We start from the raw sequence: 20,018 nt of genomic DNA, 5'->3' as shown, positions 1-20,018 counted from the left end.
CAGGGCAGCTGTCTGAAATGCAGCATAACAGGCCTGCTCCTGGACAAGTTCAGACTAGTGCTCAGCACATAGTACAAAATACAGTGGGATAAGCCTGAATCAAATTCTGTCTCACAAGTAAAATATTGTCCCTACAGCTACTCTGCACTTCTTTTCTTTACCCTAGAACTTTGGCCTAGGATCTCACCCAGCCCCTTCTGCCTGGCTTCTGGTTACAGTTTGAAAGTATGGACACATTGGCAGCCTCCATTTTGTAAAACAAATTTCTTTCAGGTCAGTCATTTAGAGCTGGGGTTTTAATGGCCACTTTTAGCAGTTCTTATTTCACAGATAAAAATTCTTTAATGAAAGCAAAAGTTATTGTATTAAAATACATTTTCTTCAAAGGAGGGAATTGAGACACCATCTGTCCTGCTCTTGGCTCCCATCCAGAGCCTTCAGACGAAAGCCAAATTAACAGCAGCATTCCTCCCCCACAGTTGTCTCTCTGAGCTTTGCACAGAATCTTTGGGAGAAAATACCGCCTCTGCAAAGACAGCTAAAAGATTTTTTTTAAAAAAAATGTATAACTAGAATAGCTAATTCACAGATCCTTATAAATCACTACTTCACCTAATATTTTTATCTGCCCAATTTAAAGTTCTCTTAGGGTTTTACACCACCACCCATTGCTGTAGGATCTTAGCACTATCTTCTTATAATCAATAACAATAGGGAAGACCCCACTGGACTTTCTGGAGTCTCTGGGTCTCCTCACTTTTTGGGATATAAAACCGAATTCTGCTTGGTTTTTGTTTGGTTAATTTGTATTTTATTTTGGGGGGAGTTATTTGGATGGAGGTGTCAGTGTTGTGCCAGGGCTTTTTTGAAGGGAGGTTTTATAGCATGTTTTACGGTCAGACTCTGGATTCCTCATTCCCTCTGGAGGTTTAGTTTTCATAGAGAGATCGCCTTGACCAAGAATGTGATATCCCAGCTATCATGTACTTCAGTCCAGGCTTTGTGATAAGTTGGAGGTATTAAGGGTGGGTGGAAGACTAGTGGGAGATGCTGCCTGCAACTTGAGGTGGTGCTGGTAATGGAGAAAAGGCCTTTCTCTTCTTCCTTGTGGGAGGAGTTTGGAGGGTGGGGAGGGAGGGAGAGATGTTGCTTCCTGTGTTCATGTTCAAAACTCGCATACCCCAGAAGTGTTGAGAAGGAGGGAGGCAGTGTTCCTCTGTCTGGTGGAGGGTGGGTTGTTCTGTCTGCCTCTGTATACTTATAGTCAATAGATCTCTGTACATATTTCATCCCATCCTCACCCCTTCAAATGTGATTCTGCTCTGAAAAGTAACACTGCAGAAATGGGATTGTGGGATTCCATACGTACTATGTCTCTAGGAGTCCAGATTTACTAAGTTTAAAAGTAAAAATATGGCTTCTCAAGTGCTGCTCTGGCAAACTCAGCCTGGCATCTCCAAGTCAAGCTGAGTTGTTTCCTTCCAATGTACCATCCCCAGAAATAAAGATGCTGCTACAGGAATTTCTGTAACTGCTCTGCTGATGGTTTATGAGCCAAATCAGAGTAGAATTGCAGTCTCTCTCCCATAGCTGTATCTTCTCTGTAGTGCTCGGGGGGGCTGGGACTAGGTACAAAGTAGTAAAAACAACTACCAAGTACAAGTCTAAATGTATTTAATTCTTAAGATTCCTTGAGAAGATACGTATGGGAGCTCTGTGAAATGCAACTACAGTTTGACCTATTCACTCTTTACCATGACTGCACCTTCAAAATCCGCTAAGCAGTAGCTACTGCACCAAGTGACTAAGTTGACTAATCAGTCTTTCTTTTTTTTTTTTGCAGTAAGAGCTACCTATCTAAAATAGTGCTGCAGAACTTCCTATGGTAGCAGCCTGACATTCTTACTTTACTGTCAAATATGTCTCTTAAGCTCCAGAGAAAGACTGACTGGAGTAAATGCTGGTGGTGTCTTTAACAAGTGCCCCAAAGAGGCAGACTCCTAAAACCTTCTCAGCTTACCAGGGCTTTAGCACTACTACTATTTACTACTACTATTCACTACTAAATACTATTTAATAATAAATACTTATTTCTCACAAAATCAGGCAGACTGAAAAATTATATTTTTTCCTTGGCATTCATCTTAAACCCATGCCAGAAAGAATAAAAACTTGTATAAAAAAAGCTAGAGAGTCCCAGAGAACTACTTCTACCATAGTGCAAAATTACTATAGTATTATCTAGTAATAGTCTTGAAGTCTATAGCTTGCAATGCTATGCATGATATGGTTACAATAATCTCCCTCTAGAGCCGGAAAAGGAAAGGAATTCAGAGGCAAAAGCAGAAATGAGTTACATTTTTCACCTTGCTGCATTTTTAATATACAGTATGAATGACCAAAGACTTGTAAATGCTGAAGTTAGGTATTCTGCAAACATAATGAATATGTATTTATATGCTTTGCAAATAATTTGGTTGTATTGCTCAAAGCTGACAAACTTTTTGGATGTTTGTGCTGCAACCGCAACACTAAAAAATGTAACAGGCACAATGATGATTTTGAAACCCTGTGAATAATCCAGAACTGTAGAGTGTCAGTTTACAGGCAATTCCAGTTCAGTGCAACTCTTAAAATTTGCTTAATATTTGAAAGCTAGCACTTTAAACTTGTTTATCTTTTTGGCTCAATCTGCATTTCTCACTCAAGTTGGGTTGCCAGCCATCCAGTTTTAGACCAGAACGCCCAGTTGAAAAGTGATCCTGGCGGCTCTGGTCAGCAGTGCCGACCAGGACATTAAAAGTCCAGTTGGCGGTGCAGTGGGGGCCCAGGTCTAAGGCAGGTTCCCTGCCTGCCCTAGCTCTGTGCAGCTCCTTGAAGTGGCTGCCAGGTCCCTGCAATCCCTAGCCTCCTGGGCGGCCAGGGAGGCTCCATGCGCTGCCTCTGCCCCAAGTGCCAGCTCCACAGCTCCCATTGGCCAGGAAACCGCGACCAATGGGAGCTGCAGTGTGGCACCTGCGGGAGGGAGGGAGGGCAGCACGCAGAGCCTCCCTGGTTGCCCATGCGTCGAGGGGCTGCAGGGACTTAGTGGCTGCTTCCTGGAAGCCATGGTAAACACCACCAGGACCCCCAAACCCCACCTGCACCCCAACATCCTGCCCCAGGCCAGAGTCTCCTTCTGCACCCAAACTCCCTCCCGGAGCCCCCCCCCCAACACTGCAACCCGCTGCCCCGGCTCCCTCAAACCAGAGCCTGCACCCCCAGCCGGAGTCCTCTCTGAATCAGATAGGCTGTTTGAGGTATTTGGGACCTATTGTTTTCCAAAGAGAAACATCTCCATGCAAAGGAGAATTCTCTGCGAGAAATCAGGGACCTACTGAAACAACTGATGAGTGGGTAACCCAGTGACAGTTGATGATAAAAGCTTGTGCTTCCACGGATGGGATGACCTGCTGAAGGATAGGATCTTAATGGGATCAAACTCAAAAGAAATATCAGAAAAACTACTAATGGAGGAGAATTTAACATTAGAAAAATTAGAATAGCCCGTCATGACAACATGCAAAGAGCAAATGAAAGACATGCGCACATAATAAAGGAAGCAACAGCAGGGTACCAGCCTCATGCAGCATTAAAAGAGAAGTGTACAATAAAGGTACAGACACAGTAACAGGGTCTGTAACAGATGTACATTCCATCATGCAAAGCAAGAAGAATGCCCATCTGTAGGGAAGGTATGCACAAAGCAAAACCATTTTGCATGAGCATGCAACACAGGCAAACAGAAAAGTACAGTGCATGTAATTGGAGAAGGAGAGGAGTTTCACAACAATGACACAGCACTCTTTTTGGCTAGAATACAGAATGAGGAAAAGGATGGCAATGAAGCATACCATGAAGCTGAAAATTGACACTTGGGCCCAAGTACACTTCATCTCCGAGACAAAATTTATGAAAAGGCTAGTCCACAGCATGACACTATCACTTGTATCTATGAGACTAGCAGGATAGCGAGGGCATCCATTCCACATAGTGGGGAAAATGAAACGTTAAATGTTGGTCCAAAGGAAAATGTCAAAATCCAGATTTCTCTATAATAAACACAAACAGAACTAGCCCTGGGACTGAAAGCTTTAAATCATTAAACTTGATAATCCTAATGGCAGTAGAATCTAAAAGGACCTCTCATAACAGAGGGAATAAAGAAAAGATTTCCTGATGTGTTTGAAGGCTATTGCAAAATCAAGCTGTCTACAAATGCAGTGCTGGTAGCTCATGCAATGTGATGATTGCCATTAACTATAAGGCCCAAAGTGGAGATGAAGTTCCAGTGTATGGAATTATTGGGTATAACTGGAAAGATGGAGGAACCATTGGAATGGGTTAGCTTGGTGATTGCAGTAGAAAACAAGGATATTGGAGCAGTCTGGATATACATCGACCTAAACAAAGCAGTAATGTGTGACATCACTTACAAGCTGTCTGCAGCAAGTATGCTAGATGCTCAGTCTGGATTCTGGCAGATCAGAACTAGATGAAGACAGAAGTAAATTAACTACTTTCCACACTCTGTTTGGAAGATGGTGCTTCAAAAGAATACCTATTGGTGTATCATCTGCACAGGAGATCAGAGAAAAAGATCTACAAAATACGAGAAGGACTGACAGGACTCAAAGTCATTATTAATAACATTCGTGTACCTGGCAGCACCAAAGAGGAGCATGACAAAAACCTAATAGCGCTACTCACAAGATGCATTACTCATAAGTGCAACCTAAAACTGAATCACAGCAAAATGCAAATCAGCATAGAGCAAATGAGTTGCTTTTTTCATATCTTAGAGAAAAAGGCAGAAGTCATAATTCAAATGAAGTGAAAGTGATACAGCAGTTAAAAGCACCAACCTCCCCAAACCTATTGGAAACCATGTGAGGGATGGTGACCTACCTACCTACCAAGTTATATACCAAGATTAGGAGGAATCACAGCACTGGGGGGAAAGAACACAGCGAGTGGTATTGGGAAAGGAATCTGGAGAAGACTTTCTAAAACATGAAGGATGCCATCAGCCTTGAAACTGAGCTAAAAAACAAGGTAACTACACTCAAGTAGTGCAAGTGTAACCCACACACCACCTGGGTGTGGCGTTCTGTCCCATCTGGTGGCACCAAGACCACTTAGAGTAATTAATGAGTCTGCTCTACAGCCTTAGCTAACAGGCAGCTGGCTTTTAGCTCATGCTGTAGAGGCTCATGCACTAAGCTCCAGAGATCCCTGGTTCTATCCTGACGACCTGGGTCTGTCGGTGATACACAAGCAGCAGTTGGAGCAAGATAGTTGCAAGAAGGATCTCCAGTAGCATACCCATCCAGAGGGCTGATGGCAACACAGCACAATTGTGTTCAAAATATTTTAGAAAAACTAGAAAAAAAATTTGCCATTTTTGCTAATGTCAGAAATTTCAGTACCTATATGGCCTCACGGTAACAGCTGAAACAGATCACACGAACTGCATGCCAGAAAATATTCGTGACAAACCTCTACCTTCTGCACCACCAAGACTTCAGTGCGTGACCTTAAATCTACAAAGGTATGATCTGAAAGGGACCACTCAACATAGAGGGGCCTGTTATCACCTCTACAGTCATAGAACAAAAGGAGGTTAAAGTGGGCTACAGACTGTGATGCCGACAATGATCCGTAAATCCAGGGTCTCTGGCCAGTCCCTGATTTTTAGTGTCTCGCAGAGTTATGAGTTTTAAAAAAAAAAAAAAAAGAGCCTCGGAGCTTAAAGTGTTTGTGAAGGTTTCTTCAGAGGATGAGGACCGATAGCGTGATCGCTTTGTGAAAAGTGTTTACCCACAGGTGACAGGGTGTTTTTATCTATCATTTTTCTGGGTGAAACACAGGCTGCTCTCCCTTGAATGACCCCTTACAATATGTGCTAACTACTTATGCTAAACAATGTGGTCCACTTGCATTTTGCGGTGTTGCTTGGAGTACGTTTCCCGGACCTGAAGAAGAGCTCTGTGTGGCTTGAAAGCTTGTCTGTCTCTGTCTCCAACAGAAATGGTCAAACCACGTTTATTACCTCCCGCCACCTTGCCTCTCTCTTATCCTGGAACCAACACAACTACAGCTACACTGCATATTTGATGAGCTCATTTCAGATAATGGACCATAATACATACTGAGGAATTTCAGATTCCCAAAGGATTGGGGTTGCATACACACAATTAACAGTCCATATCATCCACAGTCCAGTGGATTTATAAATAGTCAAGCATACCAAGGCGTATGATCAAGACCTTTACCTCATTTTAATGAGCTACTGAAATACACCTATGAAATCAGGGCCTTCGCCTGCACAGGTGTTAATGAGCAGAAAGCTCAAATCATTAATTACTACAATTCAGGTCTCCTAATGCCCAGAGTTGTGAATCATGACATCATAAAACAGAGCTGTATGGATGGAAGAAGACAACAGAAATCCTATTATGATAATGCCAGAACAGTGTAACTCTCAAATTCCAGTGTAATGATGTAAATCTCAAGTGATCAGTGGCATCCTGGCTCAGTAACTGAACCAGCAGAACAACCTGGATCATATATAGTATAGACAGAATGGACAGTTATTTAGGCAAAACTGTAGACACTGGAGACCCGCTCCTCTTAGTGCAACCACCCCTCCTGAGGAAACATGGCCTGTGATGCAGAAATGGCAATTGAAGTGAACGCTAACTGCGATACAAACAAGTCCTGGGCAGAGACGAGACGACAAAGTTACAAGCACAGTCACCAGATGACACTGCAGTGGTGCTTCCAAATACAAGATGCAACTCTTACTCCAGGTATGGAACAAGATTTAAACCCAAAGAGTAGAAGAACTAGAACATCTGGAACAGCAGAGAGGCTAAGAGAGGGAGTTTGCCTGGGATCTGTCTGAGAGGAGGTACGCTAAGGGCTGCATTAGGGAGGCCATGTTGGTGAGTGTCTGTTGTGGGGACAGTTTGACCGTGTGCTTGATTGGTGGTTTTGTTTGAAAAGTGTGACTTGGAAGTGCTTTGTCCTAGGTGAGCCTTGAGTGGGCCTGACTGTTATACAAAGCCAGTCAGCTGCGAACCAGCTGAGTGGCGAACGGTGGAGAGGCTAACAGAGGGAGTTCGCCCAGGGAGAGTCCACCAAGGCTAACATCTTGCCAGCTTCTCTGAGTTGTGACTATAACTCCTGAGGAAGCTCGTAGAAGGAAAGTAACAGGGATGGGGAGCGTTCAGCTGTTGTGACCTGCACTGGATGTGCCATGTTTGTCTTTCTTCCACAGGACAGAAGCGACTTTATCTGTACAAAGTGCAAGCTGGTCTCCATATTGGAAGAAAAGGTTCAAGGTCTGGAGAAACAAGTATCGACCCTGCGTTGCATAAAAGAAACTGAAGATTTCCTGGACACATGTCAAGATATGCTCCTATGGGCGCAATATTCTGAAGATTCAGAGCAGGCTGCGCAACAGGGACAGGAGGACGGTGAAGAAATTTGGCAGCGTGTGACCTCCAGAAGAAGGGGAGCGTCCATGTACCAGTAGCGCAGATACAGGTAAGCAACCATTTTCATGTTCTCTCCACAGGTACTAATGCGGAGAGTGGACTGGATGATACATCTGAGGGAAGGGAACAGAAGGAGACTCCACTGACTGGAAGGTATGGGATGCACTGTCCTAGGGATGGGGATTCCACGACCACCACTCCCAAGAGGAGGCGGTGGGTGTTGGTTGTCAGGGACTCTCTCCTCAGGGGGACTGAGTCATCTATCTGACGCCCTGACCAAGAAAACCGAGAAGCCTGCTGCTTGCCAGGAGCTAGGATTCACGATGTGACGGAGAGACTGCCGAGACTCATCAAGTCCTCTGATCGCTACACCTTCCTGCTTCTCCACGTGGGCACCAATGATACTGCCAAGAATGACCCTGAGCGGATCACTGTGGACTACGTGGCTCTGGGAAGAAGGATAAAGGAGTTTGAGGCGCAAGTGGTGTTCTCATCTATCCTCCCCGTGGAAGGAAAAGGCCTGGGTAGAGACCGTTGAATCGTGGAAGTCAATGAACGGCTACGCAGGTGGTGTCAGAGAGAAGGCTTTGGATTCTTTGACCATGGGATGGTGTTCCAAGAAGGAGTGCTAGGCAGAGATGGGCTCCACCTAACGAAGAGAGGGAAGAGCATCTTCACAAGCAGGCTGGCTAACCTAGTGAGGAGGACTTTAGACTAGGCTCACTGGGGGAAGAAGACCAAAGCCCTGAGGTAAATGGGGACGTGGGATACCGGGAGGAAGCACAAGCAGGAGAGCACGAAAGGGGAGGGCTCCTGCCTCATACTAAGAAAGCAGGACAAACAGCAAGTTATCTCAAGGGCCTATACACAAATACAAGAAGCCTGGGAAACAAGCAGGGAGAACTGGAAGTCCTGGCACAGTCGAGGAATTATGATGTGATTGGAACAACAGAGACTTGGTGGGATAACTCAGATGACTGGAGTACTGTCATGGATGGATATAAACTGTTCCAGAAGGACAGGCAGAGCAGAAAAGGTGGGGGAGTTGCATTTTATGTAAGAGCAGTATGACTGCTCAAAGCTCCGGTATGAAACTGCAGAAAAACCCGAGTGTCTCTGGATTAAGTTTAGAAGCGTGAGCAACAAGGGTGATGTCGTGGTGGGAGTCTGCTGTAGACCACTGGACCAGGGGGATGAGGCTTTCATCCGGCAACTAATGGAAGTTACTAGATCGCAGGCCCTGGTTCTCATGGGAGACTTCAATCACCCTGATATCTGCTGGGAGAGCAATACAGCGGTGCACAGACAATCCAGGAAGTTTTTGGAAAGTGTAGGGGACAATTTCCTGGTTCAAGTGCTGGAGGAACCAACTAGGGGCAGAGCTCTTCTTGACCTGCTGCTTACAAACTGGGAAGAATTAGTAGGGGAAGCAACAGTAGATGGAAACCTGGGAGGCAGTGAGCATGAGATGGTCAAGTTCAGGATCCTGACACAGGGAAGAAAGGAGAGCAGCAGAATACGGACCCTGGACTTCAGAAAAGCAGACTTTGACAACCTCATGGAACTGATGGGCAGGATCCTGTGGGAGAACAACATGCAGGGGAAAGGAGTCCAGGAGAGCTAGCTGTATTTTAAAGAATCCTTATTGAGGTTACAGGGACAAACCATCCCGATGTGTAGAAAGAATAGTAAATATGGCAGAGGACCAGCTTGGCTTAACAGTGAAATCCTTGCTGATCTTAAACACAAAAAAGAAGCTTACAAGAAGTGGAAGATTGGACAAATGACCAGGGAAGAGTATAAAAATATTGCTCGGGCATGCAGAAGTGAAATTGGGAAGGCCAAATCACACCTGGAATTGCAGCTAGCAAGAGATGTTAAGAGTAATAAAAAGGGTTCTTCAGGTATGTTAGCAACAAGAAGAAAGTCAAGGAAAGTGTGGGCCCCTTACTGAATGAGGGAGACAACCCAGTGACAGAGGATGTGGAAAAAGCTAATGTACTCAATACTTTTTTTGCCTTTGTCTTCACGAACAAGGTCAGCTCCCAGACTGCTGCACTGGTCAGCACAGCATAGGGAGGAGGTGTGGAGAAAGTGGTTGGTTTGAGACTATTTAGAAAAGCTGAACAAGCACAAGTCCATGGGGCCGGATGCACTGCATCCAAGAGTGCTAAAGGAGTCGGATGTGATTGCAGAGCCATTGGCCATTATCTTTGAAAACTCATGGCGATCCAGGGAAGTCCCAGATGACTGGAAAAAGGCTAATGTAGTGCCCATCCTTAAAAAAGGGAAGAAGAAGGATCCTGGAAACTACAGGCCAGTCAGCCTCACCTCAGTTCCTGGAAAAATCATGGAGCAGGTCCTCAAGGAATCAATTCTGAAGCACTTAAAGGAGAGGAAAGTGATCAGGAACAGTCAGCATGGATTCACCAAGGACCAGTCATGCCTGACTAATCTAATTGCATTCTATTACGAGATACCTGGCTCTGTGGATGAGGGGAAAGCAATGGACGTGGTGTTCCTTGACTTTAGCAAAGCTTTTGACATGGTCTCCCACAGTATTCTTGCCAGCAAGTTAAAGAAGTATGTGCTGGATGAACGGACTATAAGGTGGATAGAAAGTTGGCTAGATTGTCGGACTCTACGGGTAGTGATCAATGGCTCCATGTCTAGTTGGTAGCCGGTATCAAGTGGAGTGTCCCAAGGGTTGATCCTGGGGCCGGTTTTGTTCAATATCTTCATTAATGATCTGGAGGATGGTGTGGATTGCACCCTCAGCAAGTTTGCAGATGACACTAAACTGGGAGGAGAGGTAGATACGCTGGAGGGTAGGGATAGGATACAGAGGGCCCTAGACAAATTAGAGGACTGGGCCAAAAGAAGTCCTTGTTGAACCTCATCAGATAAGTGCAGAGTCCTGCACTTAGGACAGAAGAATCCCATGCACTGCTACAGACTAGGGACCGAATGGCTAGGCAGCAGTTCTGCAGAAACAGACCTAGGGGTTACATTGGATGAGAAGCTGGATATGAGTCAACAGTGTGACCTTGTTGCCAAAAAGGCCAATGGCATTTTAGGATGTATAAGTAGGGGCATTGCCAGCAGATCAAGGGACGTGATCATTCCCCTCTATTTGACATTGGTTAGACCTCATCTGGAGTACTGTGTCCAGTTTTGGGGCCCACGCCACAAGAAGGATGTGGAAAAATTTGGAAAGCGTCCAGCAGAGGGCAACAAAAATGATTAGGGGACTGGAACACATGACTTATGAGGAGAGGCTGAGGGAACTGGGATTGTTTAGTCTGCGGAAGAGAAGAATGAGGGGGGATTTGATAGCTGCTTTCAACTACCTGAAAGGGGGTTCCAAAGAGGATGGCTCTAGACTGTTCTCAGTGGCAGCTGATGACAGAACGAGGAGTAATGGTCTCAAGTTGCAGTGGGGGAGGTTTAGGTTGGATATTAGGAAAAGCTTTTTTGCTAGGAGGGTGGTGAAACACTAGAATGCGTTACCTAGGGAGGTGGTGGAATCTCCTTCCTTAGAAGTTTTTAAGGTCAGGCTTGACAAAGCCCTGGCTGGGATGATTTAATTGGGCATCGGTCCTGCTTTGAGCAGGGGCTTGGACTAGATAACCTCCTGAGGTCCCTTCCAACCCTAATATTCTATGTCCTAATGCCATTGTTAAGCAAGAACATGAGTAATGGCATCTCCAAATATCTTTTGCTGACAGAAAGGATGTATTGTATTCATGCACAGTTAGATACCTGGTGCACTGTGCCTTTTTAAGAGGCACAGGAAGAGACGCTGTGACTGGCTCTGAGCGTGTGCACACTAAGCTGGGCTGTTGAAAGCAGTGTGTATTTGCAAGCCATGTAAATAAATTCTGTTTAGTTTACCCTACCTTGTGTGGATCTCCATTCTTGTGAGGAATGGAAACAAAGGCAATACAGTCAAGATCCTTCAAATTTCTGTTGACAGGTGGCTGTTTATTTAGAGGGCTTAAAATATTCACTATAGAAAGTTTGACATTCATATTTATCTTGTGTGAGATCAAAATAAATTAAACAATGCAGTAGTGTTCAGAGAGGATAGCAATACCTTAAAGATGTTCTCTGTTCAGCTGCTTTCCTATTATGCCATCCCCTTTCCCCCCACATTTTAAAACTTAAAAAAAAAAAAGAAAAAGCAAAAGCTTTTGTAAATCAGGAATGCTAAAATAAGAAAAATAACTTGTTTTAGTTAAGGAGCAATTGTGGTAACATTACAGGGGAATTTAATGGCATTTTACTGTGATTAACACAAAAAGGAGGAAAGCAAGCTTTGGATTTATCTTTGTTTTGTATTTTTGATCGGTAAAGACTAATATCAGTTGCAAAACTTGGAGCTGGATTTTGAACTTCCAAAAGTTTGTGTGTGAGATTCTGGTATTTGCCCATCTCCGATAGGTACTATGCCCCTGCAACATTGGGCCATATTCTTTGCTAGTGTAAACTGAGTGAGATTCATTTGACATCAGGGGAACTGAATTAATTTACACCAGAAGACAGTTTGGGCCACTATCAGTGTATACATCTAGTATGTCTAAATCTTAAGTTTTCTTATGAAATTTTTGGTGTCTTTTCCCATGTGATTGGGCTGGACACAAAGCACAGAAGGGAGCAAAAATGAAGGGAAAGAAAGTTAAACTTTTTCAAACTTCACATTGATTTTGGGTGTCTCACTGGCCTGCCAAAAAATTGAGACACAACCAGTGACCAGTTCAACATTTTGGCAGCCAAACAAAGCAGCCTGGAGAGGAGTAATGCTGGTCTCAAACAGGCCTGCAGTAAAGGGCAATATAAAGTGTGAGTGGTCAGACTGCCCCGCAGAGGAAAAGCTGGTCAGCACTACTATTGCATGGCGCTAGGCTGTTGATTAGGTTTTTGTTTGTTGGACAAAACAGAAGAATTGCAGGCTGCTGCAGGAGTGTTGTCCCACTACAGCTGTCCAAATCAGGATTGTACTCCCCTGGCCTGTAATCACCAGTGGTGTTAAATTGAATTGCAAGTTCAGTTCACAAGGTGTTGACTACAAACTAATCTCTTATGTTCACTTGGAGAGTTAGGTTGGCAGACTAAAAATTCTAAGGAAAATCCCAATAGCTTCCTCTCCACTTCTTCTGCCTCCTGGGTGTCTTGCTCTGAGTTTTTCAGATTATTGAACTGCCAGTTGACTCTTCCCCATGTCTTTTACCTTTGTTGGGGGCTGCCGGGGAAAGGAAAAGGTAATGCTTTCTGTTCTGTGTGCAGTGCAAGTTAGACAGGCAGAATGGCAGGGTCTCAATGTGTGGATGAGAGGATGATATAGGGAGGAGGATTTTAGATTTACTAGGAACTGGGGAACATTTTGAAAAAGGAGAAGCCTATACAGGAAGGATGGGCTTCAGCTAAATCGAAATGGAACTAGATTGCTGGCTTGTAAAATTATAAAGGTCATAGAGCAGTTTTTAAACTAAGGGCTGGGGGAAAGTCGACAGGTGCAGAGGAGCACATGGTTTGGACAGACCTCCCTTAGGGGAGGATCTATTAATGGAGATTCTCTGTCCTTGTAAAGAGGAGAGGATGGAAGTTACCATCCAAGTAGGATCTGATGAGAAACAGTCAAATGAAAGAGTCCCATTCAATTACATCACGTAATGGCAGACAGCTAAAAAGTGACAATTTAAGTGCTTATATACAAATGCTAGCAGTCTGAATACTAAGATGGGTGAACTTGAGTGCCTTGTGTTAAATGCGGATATTGATATCTCAGGCATCACAGAAAATTGGTGGAATGATGACAATCAATGGGACACAGTAATACCAGGGTACAAAATATATCAGAAGGACAGAATAGGCTGTACTGGTTGGGGAGTGGCACTATATGTGAAAGCGTAGAGTCAAATGAAGTAAAAAATCTTAAATTAACCAAACTGTACCATAGAATCTCTATGGATAGTAATTCCATTGTTGAATAAGATGGTAGCCATAGGGATATACTACCAACCACCTGACCAGGATGGTGATAGTGACTGTGAAATGCTCGGAGACTAGAGAGGCTATTAAAATAAAATTCAGTAATAATGGGGGATTTCAACTATCCCCATATCGACTGGGTACATGTCCCCTCAGGACGGGATGCAGAAATAAAGTTTGACATCTTAAATGAATGCTTCTTAGAGAAGCTACTCCTGGAATCAACAAGAGGAGAGGCAATTCTTGATTTAGTCCTAAGTAGAGCACAGGATTTGGTCCAAAAGGTGACTACAGCTGAACCGCTTGGGACTAGTGACCATAATGTAATAAAATATAACATCCGGGATGGGAGGGGGGGAACACCAAAGCAGCCCACCGCAGGAGCATTTAATTTCAGAAAGGGGAACTACACAAAAATGAGGAAGTTAAACAGAAACTAAAAGGTACAGTACCAAAAGTGAAATCCCTGAAAGCTGCATGGAAATTTAAGTACACCATGACAGAGGCTCAATTTAAATGTCTACCCCAAATTTAAAAAAAAACATCGTAAGAGGACCACCAAAGAGCCACCTTGACTAAACAACAAATTAAAAGAAGCAGTGAGAGGCAAAAAGACATCCTTTAAAAAGTGGAAATTATATCCTATTGAGGAAAATAGAAAGGAGCATAAACTCTGGCAAGTGAAGTGTAAAAATATAATTAGGAAGGCCAAAAAAGAATTTGAAGAACAGCTAGCCAAAGACTGAAAGTAAAAACAAAAAGAAATGTTAAGTACATCAGAAGCAGGAAGCCTGCTAAACAGCTGATGATGTGAGGGAGATTCCTAAACCTGAGCCATTCTTTTTAGGTGATAAGTCTGAGGAACTGTCCCAGATTGAGGTGTCAGAGGTGGTTTGGGAACAAATTGATAAACTAAACAGGAATAAGTCACTAGGATCTGCTGGCATTCATGCAAGAGTTCTGAAGGAACTCAAATGTGAAATTGCAGAACTACTAACTGTGATATGTAACCTATTTTAATCTGCTTCTGTACCCGATGACTGGGGGATAGCTAATATGACACCAGTTTTTTTAAAAGTCTCCAGATGTGATCCCAGGAATTACAGGCCAGTAAGCCTAACTTCAGTACCAACACATTCATTGAAACTATAGTAAAGAACAGAATTGTCAGACCCAAATTAACACGATTTGTTGGGGAAGAGTAAACATATTTTCTGTAAAGGGAAATCATGCCTCACCAATCTACTAGAATTCTTTTGGCGGGGGGGGGTTGTAAATGTGTGGGACTCACCCCGTGGCACCTCCTGCCGGTGTCCAGGGAATTAGCTCTACTTCCAGCCTTGGAGCACCCTCTGCAGGCCGGTGTCCCGCTTACACTGGGCCCCAGTGGTCCCCCCCCCCCCGACCCGGTGCCCCTTGTACGCCAGGGTGCTGCCCCCAGGCAGTAACCCCTCACTTGCAGGATCTCCCCACCCAGGGGAACCGCCACCCCCATCCCCACACCGCCTCAGTCTTTGGCTACTGCCCAGTCACTATCTAGCCCCTATTCACTGGGGCTGACTGCAGTATATAAGCCACTCATCACAGGCAATGGGGGTTTGGACCTGCTGCATCTGCCTACCCATGGGCTGCCCCCTGCAACCCCAGTACCTAGCCCTCTCTGGGGCTGGTCTATGCCCCTCAGGGCAGGAGTGGCTGTCTACCCCACTACAGGGGTCAACAAGCATGTGGACAAGGGGGATCCAGTGGATACAGCGTTCTTAGATTTTCAGAAAGTCTTTGACAAGGTCCCTCACCAAAAGCTCTTAAGCAAAGTAAGCTGTCATGGGATAAGAGGGAAGGTCCTCTCATGGATCAGTAACTGGTTAAAAGACACAAAACAAAGAGTAGGAATAAATAATCAGTTTTCAGAATGGAGAGAGGTAAATAGTGGTGTCCCCCAGGGGTCTGTATTGGGACCAGTAATGTTCAACATATTCATAAATGATCTAAAAAAGGGGTAAACAGTGAGGTGGTAAAATCTGCAGATGATTAAAAACTAGTCAAGATAGGTAAGTCCCAGGCAGACTGCAAAGAGTTACAAAGGGATCTCACAAAACTGGACGACTTGGCAACAAAATGGCAGATGAAAGTCAATGATGATAAATGCAAAGTAATGCACATTGGAAAACATAATCCCAACTATACATATAAAATGATGGGGTCTACATTAGCTGTTACTACTCAATGTGCAGTGGCAGTCAAAAAAGCTAACAGAATGTTGGGAATTAGTAGGAAATGGATAGATAATATTCAGAAAAATCATTGTCTATATAAATCCATAGTACACCCACATCTTGAATAAAGGTTCAGAAAAGGGCAACAAAAATTAGGGGTATGGAACAGCTTCCATATGAGGAGAGATTAATATGACTGGGACTTGTCAGCTTGGAAAAGAGAATAAGGGGGATATGATAGAGGTCTGTAAAATCATGACTGGTGTGGAGAAAGTAAATAAGGGTGTTATTTACTCCTTCTCATAACACAAGAACTAGGGGCCCAAATAAAATTAATAGGCTGCAGGTTTAAAACAAACAAAAGGAAGTATTTCTTCACACAATGCACAACCTTTGGAACTCTTTGCTGGAGGATGTTGTGAAGGCCAAGACTCCAATAGGGGTCAAAAAAGAACTAGATAAATTCATGGAGGATAGGTCCATCAATGGCTATTAGCCAGGATGGGCAGAGATGCAAAACCAGGCTCTGACGTGTCCTTAGCCTCTGTTTGCCAGAAGCTGGGAATGGCCAACAGGGGATGGATCACTTGATGATTACCTGTTCTGTTCATTCCCTCTGAAGCACCTAGCATTGGCCACTGTCAGAAGACAGGATCCTGGGCTAGATGGACCAATGGTCTGACACTGTATGGCTGTTCTTATGAGTTGAAGCAGCCTAACCTTCACAGAGCAGCAGGATAGAGACACCTTTCCTCTTCTACTATAGCTCTGCCCTATGCTTTAGGGGCCAGCAGTGCCTAACATTCTAGTGGAATTGCTTGGGAACATGCAGTATATTAGGACGTGAAATTCCTTAATTCCTAGTGTAGTTGTACTAAGCCTTATGGGATATTGCCTGAACTGGGTTTAATGCAGAACTAGGTGCATCAGGAGAAGAAGGGTTTCTTTCTCACAGCTTCAGCTCTAAATTCAGGCCACTTCCTGGCCTTTCTCCAAATGCCCCTGGAGTTTGGGTTGGGGTGGTAGACAGTGGCTTTGCCTGGGTCACTCCCATCTTTGAGGGCAGAAAGTGGAGAAATGACTACTCAGTGCCCTCTGAAGATCCTAAAAAAGAGCCAACGGAGATTTAATTGGTAGAAGAGGAGGTATCTCAATATCCACCCGCTGAGGATACCAATGGTATGTAAGGGAGCTCCACTCTTTTGTAGGGAAAGAAGGAAGTTGGCTGGGAGTAGAGACTGTACATCAGTGACATTTCTGGCTGTGTGAACTTTCATTTCCCCTCCCCATGTTCATTAAATGTTGCAGGCCAAATTCCTTCTTGCTGTAATTACCCAGTCAACCTTGACTCTGAGGTAAGTTTGAGGAAATGTGAGGCCCTCTGTGAATATTTCACATTGTTCTTGTTTAGAGGAGAGCTGGGTGATTTTTTTCTTTTTTTGGCAAATAATAAATTCACTGAAAAATGTGTTTTGGGGGGCACTGAAACTATTCACAAAATCTGGTGAAATTTGGCCAGTAGTTCTGGCTGAAAAAATTTTGTTTTTTTCCCCCCAAAGAAGTTGAAATGGTTCATTTTGAAATGAAATACTTTGACTTTTCATTTTGAAGTGTAGCTATATGTAAAATGAAAAAAGGTGAAAAACACCCCAGGAACAAGCCAAAACTAAAACTTTAATTTTGTTTGTTAGATTTTCATTTTGGGTGTGTTTTGTTCTGAAACCACGTTGGTTTGTTGTTTTTTTTGTTTGAGAAAAACCAAATGAATCAAGTTTTTTGTTAAAAAAAAATTTTTTTTTTTTTTTTATGGTTCAGCCTGCTCAGCTCCAGTTTAGAGTTCCTTGTTATTCAGAGCTGTGATTGTCACTAGCCACCTTTATTATAGCTGGTTTGGTTTTATTTGCCTTAACGGAGATTGTTTTTAATTCCCTGAATAATAAAGTACCTATAGATGGTGTCTTAATTTTAAAAAAGCCATTACAACATCTCTCAAATCTATTAAATGCATTAATAAAGAGGAAGAAAACTAAATGCAAGCAGGAAACTGAGCTGACTCGTTTTTTGCAGCTAGAGTGAATCATTTGGAATCTACAAAACTGTCATTTGGATTGCCCTTTCAGCCTGTGAGTGAAATGATCCAGCCCCATGGGAAAGAAGAGATACAGAATGAATGTAGATTTTTTTTTTTGGCCTGTAAGCTTTTCGTATACAGAATTCAAAAATAATTGGACCTTCTTGGGCTAATTTTATTAGGTATCATTTCATTTCTCTTCCTGAGAGAAGAAATAAAAGGAAAATTTCCATAACAATAGGACAGATTTAGCTTATAGAGCATAAATCACTATGTCCTATTAGCCAATTGTGGACCTTCCTAATTACTAACATTTTGCCTTGTAATGCTAATTGGACAGACTGTCATCAAGCCTGGACTTGAAGCCATACACTTTTTTTTCAATTTGGGTGTGTGGCATGTTTGACTATACTGGTACTTTGAAAGCTATGTCTACTTGGGCCAAAGGAAGAATAATGACAAATATAAAGATCTCTCTCTCCTGGGGGAATTATTGCCCTTATGTTAGGAAACAAAATATCTTTCATCATATATCTTGAATGCTGCAATATAATTAATTGATATATAAATGTACTCAAGATTTAGAACTGTGTGAAACTTAGTGATTTGGATTTGTTGAGGATTTGGCAAATGCCATTTTTACTATTATGGTTCCTGGCCCCTGGGTTTTTTGAGTTTCAAATTATATAAAAGTCAAAAGGAAAATCCACTAAAAACATTGAGTTTTTTTAATGCTTTCCATTCTGCCTCTTCAACCATCTCCCCACCGAATAGCCTTCCCATTTTCACCTTTGTCTCCAACTCTGTTCTATCTATTCTATCACCTTCTAGCACTAACCACAGCTGTTCTCTGTGACAGTGATTCTGTCCTGCCTGGCTGTCCCTCAACTTTTTCCAACTGCTTAGTCTTTGTCTTGGACTCTCTCTAGAATCTCCTGGATGTCTTGTACCAGCTCAAAGAAAATGTGGTGGAAATTGAGCTGTTGATCTCTTCCCCATTACTCCTGCCACAAGCCATCCTTTCTCCCTAGCTTCCATGTTTCAGAAAACTCCAGGATCCTCCATCACCCAGGCTTGACATCTTGTGCTATATTCAGTTCCTCCCTTTTCCTTATATTTAGGCTCTCACCAAATGCTGTTAGTTGTTTCTTTACAAAATCTCTAAAATCTCTTTTTGTGTTCCCTAAATACCATAAAAACTTTGCCTACCTCATTGTCATCTCAGCTTAAATTTACAAAAGCGACTTTTGATTTTTGGGTACCTCCATTTGTAGGTGTCCAACTTGAGACGCCTTTCAGGTTCCCAGTGTTCTGGATTGCTCGGCACCTGCTCTCTGGAAGTCAGGCCCCTTTAAGGTGTCCCCAGCTTGACACCCAAATCGCTAGTTGCTTTTGAAAATCTAGGCTGATATTGCCTCAAAAATTGGAACCTTCTCCTCTCTGTATCTCATCTTGCTCTACTCATTTCCATGCTAGGTACTGCTGCTAAAAGGAAATACAAAGAAGATTATTTCCAGACAAAAACTTAAATGCTCTAATATAATGTATTTATTTAAAATAAAGCTTTCTACTCCAACCTAATAATTTTCATAAGAACGGCCATACTGGGTCAGACCAAAGGTCCCTCAAGCCCAGTATCCTGTCCTCTGACAGTGCCAAAGGCAGGTGCCCCAAAGGGAGTGAACGGACAGGTTATCATCAAGTGATCCATGCCCTGTCACCCAATCCCAGCTTCTGGCAAACAGAGGCTAGGGATACCATTCCTGCCCATCCTGGCTAATACCCATTGATGCACCTATCTTCCATGAATCTATCTAGCTCCCTTTTGAACACTGTTATAGTATTGGCCTTCACAACACCCTCTGGCAAGGCTTTCCAGAGGTTGACAGTGCATTGCGTGAAAAAATACTTTCTTGTTTGTTTTAAACCTGCTACCTATTAATTTCATTTGGTGGCCCCTTGTTCTTGTCTTGTATAGTATTTTCCCTCAATGTTATGACCCATCCTCCAGTAGGCACCATAAAACACACCAGCTGCCTCATTACATTCAAGCCTCCCATGCTGAGTTCATGGATCTTATAGTTTGGTGACTCATGAGTGGAGTTGGTCAGAAAAATGGAAAATTTTCTATGAGAAATTTCAAACAAAAAAAAATTACTTGTTCGAAATGTTTCAATTTAAACTATATTGTTTTCCCTG

The sequence above is a fragment of the Lepidochelys kempii genome, chromosome 2 (genome assembly GCF_965140285.1).
Source record: "Lepidochelys kempii isolate rLepKem1 chromosome 2, rLepKem1.hap1, whole genome shotgun sequence".
Lineage (NCBI taxonomy): Eukaryota > Metazoa > Chordata > Testudines > Cheloniidae > Lepidochelys > Lepidochelys kempii.
The sequence above is the reverse complement of the archived record's forward strand: the minus strand, read 5'-3'. Positions refer to the sequence as shown.